Source organism: Periplaneta americana, chromosome 8, assembly GCF_040183065.1.
Source record: "Periplaneta americana isolate PAMFEO1 chromosome 8, P.americana_PAMFEO1_priV1, whole genome shotgun sequence".
Lineage (NCBI taxonomy): Eukaryota > Metazoa > Arthropoda > Insecta > Blattodea > Blattidae > Periplaneta > Periplaneta americana.
The window spans coordinates 136,080,792-136,097,606 of record NC_091124.1 but is presented as its reverse complement, the minus strand read 5'-3'; positions in this window follow the sequence as shown (position 1 = coordinate 136,097,606).

The window sequence follows — 16,815 nt, the reverse complement described above, 5'->3', positions numbered from 1 at the left end:
GAGCCAGGCCACAAGAGAAGATCTTTCCTCCCCTCCCACACCGCTATTGTAATGCTACGTCAAATGGATTCTCTATTCCATTGAAACTTAATGACAAAATTTTTATTTTCTTTTCACATACTTATTGTTGTAGAATCTTATCGAGTTAATATAACAAAATTAATATTCTCTTTTGCCTTATTATTACGTATATATCCAGCCTCCAGCAGAACCTAATATTTACTTACTTACTTACTTACTTACTTACTTACTTACTTACTTACTTACTTACTGGATTTTAAGGAACCCGGAGGTTCATTGCCGCCCTCACATGAGCCCGCCATTGGTCCCTATCCTGAGCAAGATTAATCCAGTCTCTACCATCATATCCTACCTCCCTCAAATCCATTTTAATATTATCTCCCCATCTACATCTCGGCCTCCCCAAAGGTCTTTTGCCCTCCGGCCTCCCAACTAACATTCTATATGCATTTCTGGATTCGCCCATACGTGCTACATGTCCTGCCCATCTCAAACGTCTAGATTTTATGGTCCGAATTATGTCCGGTGAAGTATACAATGCGTGCAGCTCTGTGTTGTGTAACTTTCTCCATTCTCTTGTAACTTCATCCCTCTTAGCCCCAAATATTTTCCTAAGAACCTTATTCTCAAACACCCTTAATCTCTGTTCCTCTCTCAAAGTGAGAGTCCAAGTTTCACAACCATACAGAACAACCGATAATATAACTATTTTATAAATTCTAACTTTCAGATTTTTTGACAGAAGACTAGATGACAAAACCTTCTCAACCGAATAATAACAGGCTTTTCCCATATTTATTCTGCGTTTAATTTCCTCCCGAGTGTCATTTATGTTTGTTACTGTTGCTCCAAGATATTTGAATTTTTCCACCTCTTCGAACGATAAATCTCCAATTTTTATAGCTCCATTTCGTACTATATTCTGGACACGAGACATAATCATATACGTAGTCTTTTTCGGGATTTACTTCCAACCCAATCGCTTTACTTGCTTCAACTAGAATTTCCGCGTTTCCCCTAATCGTTTGTGGATTTTCTCCTAACATATTCACGTCATCCGCATAGACAAGAAGCTGATGTAACCCGTTCAATTCCAAACCCTCTGTGTTATCCCGAACTTTTCTAATGGCATATTCCAGAGCGAAGTTAACAAGTAAAGGTAATAGTGCATCTCCCTGCTTTAGCCCGCAGTGAATTGGAAAAGCATCAGATAGAAACTGGCCTATACGGACTCTGCTGTAAGTTTTACTAAGACACATTTTAATTAATCGAACTAGTTTCTTGGGAATACCAAATTCAATAAGAATATTATATAAAATTTCTCTTTTAACCGAATCATACGCCTTTTCGAAATCTATGAATAATTGATGTACTGTACCTTATACTCCCATTTGTTCTCCAATATCTGTCGAATACAAAAAATCTTATCAATAATCGATTATTACGCCTAAAACCACACTGTTGATCCCCAATAATTTCATCTATATATGGAGTTAGTCTTCTCACAAGGATATTCGACAAAATTTTGTACGACGTCAACAAAAGTGATATTCCTCGAAAGTTACTACACTTAGTCTTGTCCCCCTTCTTACAAATAGATACGATTATGGACTCCTTCTATTGTTCTGGTACAATTTCCTTTTCCCAAATTGCAAGTACAAGTTTATAAATTTCGATAGGTACTGCCCTTCCATCCTCTTGTATTAATTCAGCTGGAATTTGATCAATACCTGGAGACTTGTACTTTTTCAGATTTTCTATCGCAATTTCGACATCAGAAAGTGTGGGTTCCGGTATAAACGGCTCAGCAGTTTGTATTTCAATTTCGTCCCGATCATTTCTATTTGGCCTATGTATATTTAGTAGTTGCCCAAAATAGTTTTTCCATCTGTTCAGGATTGAATGAAAGTCTGTAAGCAAGTCACCATTCTCATCCTTGATCACGTTACCCTTGCCTGATATCCGTTTTTAAATTCCCTTATACCCTTATATAAATCTCGAATGTTTTTATTCTTACTATTTGTTTCTATCTCATTCAGTTTTTCCTTCAGGTAATCTCTCTTTTTATTCCTAAGTGTACGACTTGCTTCCCATCTTTCATTGAAATGATTATCTCTATTCTTTACGATTGGATCCTGTAAGAATTTCAATTTTGCCTGTTTCCTTCTATCTACTACAATGGAACAATCTTCATCAAACCATGGTTTCTTTTTCTTAGTTTCATGATAACCTATGCTCTGTTCAGCTGCAATTTTGATATTATCTTGGATATTGTCCCACACGCTATTAACATCTAACTCTTCCTCAGCTTCGTCAGCAGTTGCTAAAGCAGCAAACCTATTTGAAATTTCAACCTGATAACGTTGCTTAGTTTCCTCGTCCTTTAATTTCAGAATATTGAATCTACTAATATTGGCTTGTTGCTCTACTCGCTTGGCTACTGATAGTCTTTCTCTTAATTCTCCAATTACCAAATAATGGTCAGAATTACAGTCTGCCACCCTGAAAGTTCGAATATCTACTAAGCTAGTGTGCCTTCTTTTATCTATCAAGATGTGATCTATCTGGTTATGTGTCATTCCGTGATGTGGCAAAGTTGACTAACCTAACTCCATTGTCATTACTACTTACGTGTAGGCTCTCTTTTCCAATTGTTGGTTTAAAAATATCCTCCCGTCCTACTTTAGCATTGAAATCCCCCAATAAAACTTTCATGTGATATCTAGGTAACTAATCAAAAGTGTGTTCCAATTCCTCATAGAAGCTATATTTTATATGGTCGTCTTTCTCTTCTGTAGGGGCGTGAGCATTTATAACTACGATATCGCGCCATCTACCCTTAAGTACTAAATACGATAACCTGTCACTGATAAATTCGACCTTTTTCACTGCTGATTTTATTCTTTTATGTACAAAGAATCCTGTTCCTAATTGGTGATTATCATTTCCTTCTCCATAATACAATAAGTAATCGCCTATTTGTGATATACCATTCCCATCTAACCTAACCTCTTGTACTCCCACTAAGTCTATTCTATATCTAGCTAGTTCTTTTGCTACTAATGTTACCCCTCCTGTTTTATAAAGACTAGTTGCGTTCCATGTACCAAATCTTATAACCTTTTTCCTTTGCTGTGGTCGTGCCGGAGAATCAGTCCCATTTCGAGGTTTAGTTTTAGGTTTCGTAACAAGCTGTTTTTTTTATGGTGATGGGTTGTTAGCCCTTCGCCCAACCCCCAAGCTGGAGGACCACCCCTTATCGGCTGACCACGACTGCTTATTCAATAAATTCGCAGCTAACCTCCATATCTGGAGGCCGTCTCCTCTATCCGCAACCTGAGGACACGCCATGCCGTGGTGATAGGGACCCACAATACATGGCCAGCAGAACCTAATATTTGTCTTAACTCAAAATGATTGCACGAGTAGAATATTTTTTGATATAGCACGTAAAATACGAAATAGACTTCTTTTCCAGTTTTAGAAAATTCTTGACCATCAGTATATCTGAGTGTTGCTTTGGTGTGGCGTCTTGGTACCGTAACTTAACCAGTGCAAATTTGCAAGCATGAGTGTGTGTGAATTACAGAATATTAATTTTATTTTTCTCAACTTTTCCTTGCAGAGAAGATTGATGTAATGAAGTGAAATTAAAGGGTCGTCCGTTACCCGACTTAAATCTTACTCAAGCTTCATCCAGCCGAAATAGTGCATATATGTAAGGAAGCATAACAATTAAATTTACGCTAAGCATTTGTGGTTACGTGGATGTGAACAAAAAAAATATGTATTTTGTTTTCCTTGCCTCTTTTTCGGTGGTGATGCTGCATGGACTAGGAGTGGCGTGACACATTTAGGACATTTGCCCCTAAAAAGCAATCTCACCTGAAAAATGTTGTTTCATTGGCTATGTTAGGCAAAACTAATATTGCTGCGCAATTAAGTGAAACGAACAGAACAAACATTCTCAAACATAATCAAGAAGTGAGAAGAAATCGTGAAATTATTTTTTTGAAAATATTGATTGTATCAAATTTTGTGGCCAATATGAACTTCCCCTTAGGGGACATGATGAAAAAACAATTCGAAGAACCCTGGTGTATTTCGTGGGTAGCTACAGTTCGTGAGTAATCTAAACGAGCCTCTCAAAAATCATTTGGAACATGCCACTTTTTAAAGGTAATTGTAAGAAAATTCAGAATGCACTGGTAGATTGCAAGTTGAAATTGATGGTATTAGTTTTTTTTTTAACGATTAGCAAATAATGCCACAGACATCTCCCAACTAAGTCAGGAAGTTTTGGTTTTTCGATATGTAGTGCATTTATTTTTGTCTTATACTTATTAGTAATGATATCAAGAAGTGAAATTTGTATGTACCAAAATCTACTGCAGCTCTCCCAATCCACAAGTTCACGAGCCGCCACTGACGCATTTTATTTTTAAAATCACCATACTTTGCGTGTAACTATTTTCTTTTACAAGTGTAAACACTCATTATGTGAAAACGATATTAGTATAAGTAGGCCACTGTGTTAGAAGCACTTGTAGAAACGGAAATTATTTTATTGACCTTTTACAAGTCTATTTGAAGAGGGTGAAACAGGTTCGCGTATGAATTCGCTTGATTACTTTATTTTACTTGAGATGTGTATTTCTTTCATTGTGAGTTTTAACCTCATTAGTTACACCAATAAACCATCACTCCTGAAGCAACTAGGCCAGGAGATAATAGGGTAGGGTGGCAGGTTCCATTCCCCCTCCAATGCATACATCGCCGATTATCTACATATTCCACTAATCAGATTTCAGACGCATACAAACACTAGTTCTTTCTCTGACGCATACCGTCAGGTGAGATGTACTGCCTGATAATAGATATACATATCAGCCAGAACCTCAATCAATTCAATATATAGTCTCTCTTTCCCACATCTCGATCACATCATGCAGTCGAGTGTGCATGGAATCGATTAGTCTTTTCAAGTAGCGACTGTTCTCAGCCACGATATTCCAGGCACCCTGGACATACATACATACATGTGTTGTGCCCATGGGCAGGTCTTTCACTGCAAACTCAGCATTCTCCAATCTTTCCTATTTTCTGTCTTCCTCTTAGTCTCCTCATATGATCCACTAATCTTAATGTCGTCTATTATTTATCTTCTTCTGCCCCTAACTCCTCTCCCGTTCACCATTCCTTCCAGTGCATCCTTCAGTAGGTAGTTTCTTCTTAACCAGTGATCCAACCAATTCCTTTTTCCCTTTCGACTCAGTTTCATCATCATTCTTTCTTCACCCACTTCTTCCAACACAACTTCATTTCTTATTCTGTCTGTCCACTTCACACGCTCCATTCTTCTCCATATCCACATTTCAAATGCTTCTATAAGTTTCTCTTCATTTTGTCGTAACGTTCATGTTTCTTCCCGTACAATGCCACACTCCACACAAAGCACTCTACTAGTCTTTCCCTTAGTTCTTTTTCCAGAGGTCCGCAAAGTATGCTCCTTTTTCTACTAAAAGCTTCCTTTACTCATGTTTGCAGTTTTTCTTGGGAAGGATAAATGCGATAACTTCCCATAGCTTTCCGCATACCACCGTCTCTTTCACATCTTAATAGATCCCAGGGCGCTTAAGCTTGGAGGTGAGGAGAGTGGATTTGACTAATTGGGTCCTTAGGACTTCACCGAAATTCACCGCAAAGGTTATCCCAATTAGCCTTTGGCTCCCGCATCCTGGATGAGATTCTATAAATCATCAGAAAATACTGGAGGGGGATTGGACCAATTTTTCCGCAAATGTTTCTATACTTGTGCCCTTGGAGTTCAGTCAGAAGAACGTTGGAATTTAGATGTCAACGTCTCAGGTTCAATTTAACCGACATTCGTTTTCATTTTCTTCTGTTTCAAGATACTATAATATAATAATATAAAAAAGCTTACACCAGTATTGTTCTAAACCTAACATTAAATTTAGGTTATTTATATCGCTAAAGAACGATAACAGAATATAAATAACTTGAATATTATTTTTACAGTATCACTAAAGAACGATAACAGAATATAAATGGTAAATATAGGTTTGTTTGGTGAATATGAGATATTATATAATATATAATTAATTATTTAAATGAAATAACTTATTTTACAAAGAAAAACGGTTACTTATATTATAATTACTTATATAAAACACAGAGTATTTATATCGCGAAAGAACAATAACAGAATATAAATAACTTGAATATTATTTATATCGCTAAAGAACGATAACAGACTATAAAAATTATAACTTGAATATTGTTTATATCGCTAAAAGAACGATAACAGAATATAAATAATTTGAATATTATTTATAACGCTAAAGAACGAAAACAGAATATAAATGATAAATTAAATATTATTTATAACGCTAAAGAACGATAACAGAATATAAATGATAACGTCGACCTGGTTGGCAAGTTGGTATAGCGCTGGCCTTCTATGCCTAAGGTTGCCGGTTAGATCCCGGGCCAGGTCGATGGCATTTAAGTGTGCTCAAATGCGACAGGCTGATGTCAGTAGATTTACTGGCATGTAAAAGAACTCCTGCGGGACAAAATTCCGGCACATCCGGCGACGCTGATATAACCTCTGCAGTTGCGATCGTCGTTAAATAAAACATAACATAAATGATAATTTGAATATTAGTTATATTGCTAAAGAACGGTAACAGAATACAAATGATAACATTAATATTATTTATATCGTTAAAGAACGATAACAGAATATAAATAACGTTAATATTATTTACATCGCTAAAGAACGATAACGGAAAACAAATAATAACTTGAATGTTATTTATATCGCTAAAAAACGAGAACAAAATGTAAATGATAACTTGAATATTATTTATATCGCTAAAGAACAACAGAATATAAATGATAACTTGAATATCATTTACAACGCTAAAGAGCGATAACAGAATACAAATGACTTGAATAATATTTATATCGCTAAAGAACGATAACAGAATATAAAAAATTATAACTTGAATATTATTTATATCGCTAAAAGAACACTAACAAAATATACGTAACTTGAGTATTATTTATATCGATAATGAACGATAACAGAATATAAATGATAACTTGAATATTATTTATAACGCTAAAGAGCGATAAGAGAATATAAATGATAGATTAAATATTATTTATATCGCTAAAGAACGATTAAAAAATAAAATGAAAACTTGTACAAGGACCGAACTCACAACTTTCGAATCATTAAGGAACACTCTACCGCTGGTCTATGAGACGCAGGTATGGAATAGTTCCATAGTTCCGGAACTACTTCTGCAAGCACATGCATTGTGTAACATCGCCGTGACGCGAAGTGGACTCCGAAAATATTCGCTTTTCACGAGTGCGGCCATTTCTTTTTTTCACAGCTGTACGTGGAGAAAAAGTTCTCCTCTTCTCCACACTCTTTCACGTCCATCTGGAGACAGTAAACTAAATCTCATTCATCTGTGAAGAGCACTCGTCGCCAGTCCCCCAGATTCCAATTAGCATGATTGTGAGCAAAACGTAATCGTTCAACACGATGTTGTTGGAGCAATTCTGGGTGTTTGGCAGGTCTTCTGGATTTCAGCCCAGATTCATCCAGACGTCGTCTTACAGTTCTCTCACTCACGTTAACTTGCCTTATTTCCTAGAGGGCTCTTCTAGTCTCAACAGCTGTAGAATGGCGATCTCTTAATGTGTTTAGGACAATAAAATGGTCGTCACGAGCAGAAGTTACTTGTTTTCTTCCTGAACCGGGTCTCCTGGAATAACCTCCTGTCTCTCTAAGTCTAAAGCGATGGTACACTCGTTGTACGGTCGATCGAAGAATCCCAAGAACTGCAGCCACATAACGCTGACTATTCCCATCTTCTATTAATGCAACCACTTTTGCTGAATCGGTAGGACTTAGCGACATTTGTATACAATGAAGTACTCCAATACTGCCTCAAAAGAGCTTACCAGTCTGTAGACTTCTTCAGCTTAGCTTGAAATGAGTCCAAGAAGTTTACACACAATATTGCAAGAAGAACGAATCTTCTTTTCAAATCATTGTTGGCTATTGCGTATTCAGTATTACATTGTTACGTATCACAAAATAAATTAATGACTAAATGAATCTCAAGACACCTACAATTATTTTTAAAAATCTTACACTTTTCAAGAATTTTAAAGAAAATGTAGGTGGCCCTGTTTTTTTTCCGGAGAGTGTACTATTGATTGTTGTAACTTAACCATTGCAATCCATGTTCTTCATTTTGTTGTTATTGTCACAATTATATAGTTAATTTGTATCATGGTTATTCATTTTATTGTATAAGTTGTATCACTGTGCTGCACATTCAGGGGCGTATTTTGCGGAATACCGGGGCTACCGGCGGTAGCCCAAGGAAATTACAAAAGAAAAAGTTTATAATATAACATAATGTAATAATTTTGTATTATTAGTTTTAACATAATAATTAAAATTAAAGTAATTGTTAGATTTATATGCGCTCTCTGCTCTCGAAAAGAAACAAGTTGTCAAGGTGGCATCGCTGGAGAAACCGCTTGCTGCGTGAGGTAGCCTGTGACCGTTTCGCTCACGCTGTCCTTCGCACAACTGCCCGTCCCCCCCCCCCCCCGCTCCCTCCTGTTTCCATCGTGCACTGTAGGCGGGCGAGTTGCCGCTGTCATGATCGGTTTCTTCGCAGGCTTATACGCTTAGTACGCTAGCAATTGAATGTGATTGTGTTCTTGCAGTGCATTATTTTAAATCTGTGATTTGTTCTAGTGTCTAAGATTTATATTAATTGTGAATTATTAAGTTTTTAATTTCCCAATTAAGTGATATTGTGAAAAATATGGCAGAAGAAGTTTCTGGAGAGGTTTGTGTTGAAAATGACTGTGTAATAGAAGGTTTATTAAAAGTGCCTTTTAACCGTCGTACATAACAACGAGAAAGTTGAAATTGTGAAAATGGAAAGACCAACTCCTGAGTTAAATTTGTCCATGGACGTAAAAGAAAAACAGCGAGAGTACACACGCCATTTCACTTCAACATCATATAGTAAGTGGAATTGATTGTGTGGTAGTTCTAAACTGTCTAAATTATTTTGCTGGCCATGTTTGTTATTTAGCCGCGAAACTAATGTGTGGTCAAAAGAGGGGTTTTCTAATATGAACTCCCTTCGAACGGCAGTCCTAGAATACGACAAATCAAAAGCTCATATTTGTAGTAACATGAACTTTGCAAACTTTGGGAAGACAAGAATTGATTTACAGCTAGATAAGCGAAAAGCTCTACACATCAACCAACACAATGCTCTTGTGAAAAAAAAAAATCGGGAGATTTTACTGCATCTTATTAACGCAGTCTGTTTTCTAGGAAAACAAGAATTGGCTTTTCGGGGTCATAACGAGAGTGTGGAATCAGACAATATAGGAAATTATATTGAATATTTAAGTTCCTTAAGTGAATTTGACCATTTACTGGCCAATCATCTTGAGAGTTCAACAGTATTTCGTGGTACTTCTCTCGCAATTCAGAATGACTTAATATTTGCTATAAGTGGGGTTATGATAAAGAACATAAAACCTTTTGTGGCCATTGTTGTTGATGAAACAAGTTACTGCTCTAATCAGAGTCAATTGTCCACTGTTTTAAGATACGTCGACAGTACTGCCAATGTTCAAGAACGGTTTATAGGATTCACAAATGTCAGTTCGGACAAAACTGCTGCTGCTTTGTTTCAGCATGTGGAAGGTGTTATAGCAGAATACAATGTCGGCAATAAGTTAATTGCACAGACATACGATGGTGCTTCAGTTATGGCGGGAAATATTAATGGCTTAAAAACAAAAGTTCAAAAAAAGTATCCTCAAGCACTAGTTGTCCATTGTTACAGCCATGTTCTCAATTTAGTTTTGCAACAAACTACTTCATCCATTCCAGAATGCCGCATTTTTTTCAAAACACTGTCGGGTTTAGCTGCATTTTTCTCATCATCTCCTAAAAGATCAGAAAACTCAAGGAATTTATGAACATGAAACTCCCAAAAGTAGCACCAACTAGATTGAATTTTACATCTCGGCTTGTAAATACAGTAAAGGACTACAGAGAAAAACGGACTGCTTTCTTTAAAAATATCATTTGTAATGACTCTGAAGAAAACTGGGATGATGCTGTAAATGTGCAGGCTCAAGGATATTTGAATCTTTTCACACAGTTTCAGAATATATTTCTTCTTGAAGTCTATGCTAGAGTGTTCGCACATACAGATGTGCTCTACAATATTCTTCAGACAAAAAGTCTAGACAGCATACTACTTGCAAGAGGTATCAAAGTTAAAAAAAATACTATATCCGAGTTCAGACCATATGGAGTAATATGGAAAATGAAAATTCTTCAGTCAATACAATGGAACCACCATTAAAGCGAAGAAAAGGAGATGATGAATTGAAATACAGGCAGCTGTACTACAGCATACTAGATCGTATGCACATGGAAATTACTGACAGATTTTCTGATTATGGAAAGCTTCAGTTCACACATCTTCTAGAATCTCAAAAATTTTCTGCTTATAGAGAAAACTTCCCGAATGAGGCACTAAACAAATTATTTCAGTCCTATAACAGTCACTTTGATCAAGTACGTTTGAAAAATGAATTAAGTGTAATATATTCAGCAGAAGTCTTTGATTTTTCGAACAAACCTATCCATGAAATATTATCTGCCATATATGAAAACCAGCTGAACCAAGTTATTCCTGAAGTCCTTAAATTGGCAACATTAATTGTGACAATACCAGCTACGTCAGCATCGGTAGAAAGAACATTTTCTGCGTTGAAGAGAATAAAATCCTACTGTAGATCAACTCATACACAAGAACGTTTATCCGGCTTGGCACTAATATCCATTGAAAAGTCATTTCTACAGAAACTTTGCAAGTGGCCCAACTGTAATTTCAAGGACGAAGTCATCAACGTATTTTCGTCCCAATCAAGACGTCTGGAATTCACATAAATATGTAAGGAATTTTATTATAGGGATTTTAAAATATATTTTGTATAATAATAGGGTCAGTGGTAGCCCAAACCCTTTAACCAGTATACGCCACTGTGCACATTTACTGGTCAATGGTTGTTGCCCAGCATATAAATGTCAATAAATAAAGAAATTATTCATTCACTATAGAAGTATTAGATCATGACAATGTAAATTGTTTTTATATTATTTGCAAAATATTTCTACACAAACGGTAGGCCTAATATTTTCTGTAATATTTAATTACTTTCTAAAATTTAATTGTATTGTTTGTTGTAAAATCAACATTGCAATGCATGTTCTCCAACTGCAAGCATTGTACTTTCACCTGACATGATTAGGAATATTAAATCCAAACGTTCGAGATGGGCACGGTATGTAGCACGTATGAGCGAATCCAGAAATGCATATACTGTACTCCAACCAGGAGATCAACCGTAAAAGGAATGTGCTTACTATTGCGTCATCTATTGGAGCGAAGTAGATAGATAATATTATCGTTATAACGTCAGTTTAAAAACCATGCGCTCTCCTGCATATGTTATTTCCTGTATGGAGAGATTAAAAGACCAGGAGATTAACAGTGATCTAATTTTGTAACTAGGGTAGTATAAATATGTGTGTCAATGTTATTGTTTGTGCTGTGAGAGCTAGCCAATAGAAATACTAGTACCCACGTGTGTGACCTTATGACATCTTATGACATGAACATTCATTCATAGCATCACCCCGCTGCGTTTCATTCCGCAAAGACTTTCGCGTGGTTCGAGCACAGTAGTGTTAGTTGAGAGACCGGAGGAAAAAAGACCTTTGGGGAGGCCGAGACGTAGATGGAAGGATAATATAAAAATGGATTTGAGGGAGGTGGGATATGATGGTAGAGACTGGATTAATTTTGCTCAGGGTAGGGACCGATGGTGGACTTATGTGAAGGCGGCAATGAACCTCTGGGTTTCTTAAAAGCAATTTGTAAGTAAGTTAAATGCATTATGCAAATCTAATCTTTCAGGTGAAGTTCCCTGTAAAGCAGATTTGAATAATTTTTCCCTTGAAATTATTCAAGTTAAATGCATGTTCTCCGCTTGTTATTGTCACAGTTATATAGTTAATTTGTATAATAAATATTGTTGTTCATTTTCCTATAGTATTAATTTATTGTATTACTGTGCTCGACTTTTATTGGCCAATGGCTGTTGTTCAGCACATAAATATCAATAAATATATAAACAAAATAAATTATTATTATTATTATTATTATTATTATTATTATTATTATTATTATTATGGAATATTGTAGGTCTCTTTATTGAATCAAGTATCAGATCTAAAAAATTGCTGTTTACGTCATGAAAATTTTCGTTAATCAGGTTTTTTTCCCATTCAGCTCTTTAGTCAAGTTTTTTAAGGTAGATATTATTATAGCTGCATATCCGTCACATATTCTTTTCCAAACCAAGCATTTTATTTTTCAAACTCCTAATCTGTTCATTCTCTTTCTGTAACTAACCTTCAATATTAATCTCAATCTTTTTTTGGAACTGAGCATATAATTGTGTTCCAACTAAAAACAATGGACCTATCTGCATAAGATGTTTTCGAAAATTAAAGACAAATGGAACTATTTCATCTTACCCTTTTTTTTTTTTTTTTTTTTTTTTTTTTTTTTTTTTTTTTTTTTTTGCACGTATGTTCCAGAAACAAACTTCCGTGAAATGTTTAGAACACAGTTTGTGATAATATTTTGTTCGAATAAAATTATCTCTTCTAATTGCAGAAAGTCATTTCGAAAGTAGTTCTGCTTTTCTTTTTAGGAGAAAGCTGGAAATAATACGTATTTTATTATTATAATGCCTCTATCGTATTTAAAAATACCGCCATTATGCTCTCCAAACTAGTTTTAGTGTTAATTTCTTACTTAAAACTTACTTCATCGGAACGTTAAAAGAGTTATAATTTTAACGAGGTTATGTACCTTAGACAGACGGGGCCCGTTTCGACACCGGTGTGGTGTCATCTTCAGTGTCTTGCGACTACTGCTGCTCCAGCTGATCTTAATTTCCGGCGCTTGCGGTCGTCAGTGGTTGGAGTGGGATGTGTTGCTCTTATGGTGAGGATGGTTGTTTGTGAGTCATGTATTATGATATTGAATAATATAAGGGTATTGAATTGTAATTGTGTATTAAGTATAAGCTGTGGATGTGTTATTGTGTTCTTGTATATTTCGCGTTGTTTTTTTTTTTATTATTATTATTATCCAATGTAATAAACAATATTTTACCCTGACGTATATTATGCTACGTTTACACGGCGACAGTTTAGAGAAGAGAGCTAGAGATTATAGCTGAGTATCACCGTGTAAACGGTTGTGAGAGCAGGTATCTCGTTGACTCTAATATCTAAATAGAGAGTCTAAATAGAGCGGCCTTGAAAACTGCTCTCGCCGTGTAAACACCCTGAACAGAGAACTCGCATATACTGTCAGCTCTCATTACAGCTACTCTAAATTAGTCAGCAAAGTTGACCTTTTTCATTAACTCTCGCGACTGTTGCGTACGAGATTATACAAGCTTGCACATAATTCTTGAAATACAGGTCTAAAGTAATAATCATGCTACGTTTGCACGGCGACAGTTCAGAGCGAAGTTCTGAAGAATCATGAGAGCTCTCTAAAGGAGTGTTTACACGATGACAGAATATAGCTTCTCTAAACCCTTTAGCGAGCTCTCATGAGATTTATATAATTCTAAGTTACTCTCCGGACCGTTTACATGGTGCAGACAGTTTAGAGTGAGAGAAAATGTTGAGAGAGAGCATTTAGAGAAGAATAGGCTGGTCAGTGCGTTTTTATGACATCATCACCCATCTAACTTCTGAGCAGTGTGTCAGCAGTTGTATAACCTGACCGTGCATATCACTTGCGTTACTAATATTGTTGGGCGAGTCATTATTTATTTATTCGTATAGAATACTATAATTGCACGAAGGACGGAGTTGATAGTCTTGATAAAAAATGTGCAAATTATAGCTCAAGTCGGCACACATGTAATTTACATTCTATGAATCAGAGATGCATGAAAATAGTACCAATGGTAAGAGAAACTCAAAAAGTTTAGTTGTGTTAACATTGTTTCCCTACTTGATAACATGCCTCATAATAGTACATATAAACAAATTTGTTCATTGTTGAGGCGAAATGGCTGCTTTAGACGACAGAAGAGCTTAATTTTCATGTGAACCAGTCGGTTATTAATGTGCGAAAGCATTACCGAACAAAGTTTGGTGCAGATCCACCCAGCGGGCCTAAAATCCGTAAATGGTACAGAGATTTAAAGGCACGATTCTTCGCAAGAATGTTGCGACTCAATCCATACCTACTACAGTACTACGAAGAAATTTTTTCATAAGTATGTAGACTTTAATTGAAAACGATGATGAATTTATTCGTTCCGTGGTGTTTTCAGACGACGTCACTTTTCAACTTTCTGGTAAGGTGAACAGACATAACCTCAGAATCTGAAGATCGGAAAATCCACGTACCTACGTGGAACTTGACTATGGGCTTGATGTGTGCCGTGTTACTAAGGAGGGGGGACACATTGAACATCTTTAAATCAAGAAACTGAACGTTTGGAGGTTCTCTTTCCATTGGTACTATTTTCATGCACCTCAGATTCATAGCACGTAAATTAAATGTGTTCGAAACCGGAAAGATCTTTTGTAGGAACCCTGTATAAAGACAATTTTCAGGCTTCCTGATGAAATAAAGGCAACGGATGCAGCTGAAGAAGTGGTTCTTAAGAAGAAGAAGAAGAAGAAGAAGAAGAAGAAGATGTGCTTTGTGCCCCCCAAAATTAAAGAGGAAAAAAATATTCTTCTACAAGGGCCAAAGTTCAAATTACCTCCAATGTTAAAAAAAAAAAGTGTGCAGAATTTGCGATGAAAATGACTGATTGCGTTTCATCTCCTCAAAAGAGACCGAGTGTTCAAGGAAAAAAAAAAAAAAAAAAAAAACAATAATTTTTCACATAACATTGTTCATCTTCTTTCATTATATTGTGTTTATAATGGTTCTACTAATATAGTGTCATAGTTGTGCCTATTTCGTTTTGTTAAATTATAACTATATTCTTGTTAACAGACTAAATACCGGTACAGACCCCACTGTACCAGTTATGTGATTTGTTTGTAATGTACTAAGTGAGCGTTATTATTATTAATATGATGCATTATCAATAGTATTAAAGGAATATAGAAAATATTCCACATCAAGTGAATGGTGATAATTGCACAGTAATAATAATATTAATAATAATAATAATAATAATAAAACAATAGTGATAATAATAACATAATAGTGATGATAATAATGATGATGATAATAATAATAATAATAATAAAATAGTGATATTATTATTATTATTATTATTATTATTATTATTATTATTGCAGTTCGCACTTACTGGAGTTTATGGACCTTTCGCTATACGTCCTCCAGCAAATATATAAGCAAGAATAAAACCCACAAATTAAAAAACTAAAACAATGGACCTTGCTAAAATTATGGCCAGATTACAATAAATTAACAAAATTAAAAGCCAAATTCAGACGCCTCAACAGTCTCAGCTAATTTTGACAATGCCTGATTTCTCAAGGTCCTTATTATTGCAATTCTTGTTAAACACATTCCACAAACAACTTTCCAATTCATATGCTTCATTCAATCTTCGTGTCTTCGACACTCCATTGTTCTTGGCCGTCATTTATACTGCTTCTGTCGCGAGAGTTTATGAAGTAGTTCAACTGAGTTGAATAATTTAGAGTAGCTATAATGAGAGCATATGCGAGTTCTTTGTTCAGGGTGTTTACACGGCGAGAGCAGTTTTCAAGGCCGCTCTATTTAGTCTCTCTAATATCTAATTAGAGTCAACGAGATACCTACTCTCAAAACCGTTTACACGGTGATATAGCTCGAACGGAACCTGGTGAAGATTGACCTTGATGGAGAAACCAGTTCTACGGGCGGCTAAGAGTGGAGGGGGATAACGCTTGTTCAGTCTCGCTTGCATCTCGTCACATAACATCGATCGGTAGTCGATCCCACACCACAATACTGTTCTCTCCCTCCAAGTTTCACCAGGTTCCGCACAAGCCATAATCAGCTATAATCTCTAGCCCTCTCTTCTCTAAACTCTCGCCGTGTAAATGTAGAGACGCAATTCCGCCGTTCATAGCGCTGTTCAGTTCTAGATATTTGTAGCAGAACACTTACTGACATTGACATTTGGGGCATTTAAAGGACTCATCATTGCGTATTAAATGCTTCGTACGATATTTTATGGTCAATAGACTTTAGTTCAAAACTTCTACGTATCAATTATATTAAAATAAATGGTTGTCATTTTTGATATGAAAAGATATTACATATTATAAACTCAGGCACTACCTTCTTGTTGTTCAATTCATACACCATACCTTTTCGAACATAATGAAAGGAACTTAATACATTTTACATGAGCAATGTAGTCTACCATTTTCATATGTTTATTTATTATTATTATTATTATTATTATTATTATTATTATTATTCATAATTTATTCTGTTAAGAACAATAAAATAATATGCTTAGGGTATAAACCTGTTGCTAAGAAGCGTAATGTGACCAACAGCCTTTCCTTTATACTAATGACAATCCTCATAGTTGTGTCTTTTTTGCCAATTACAGGTC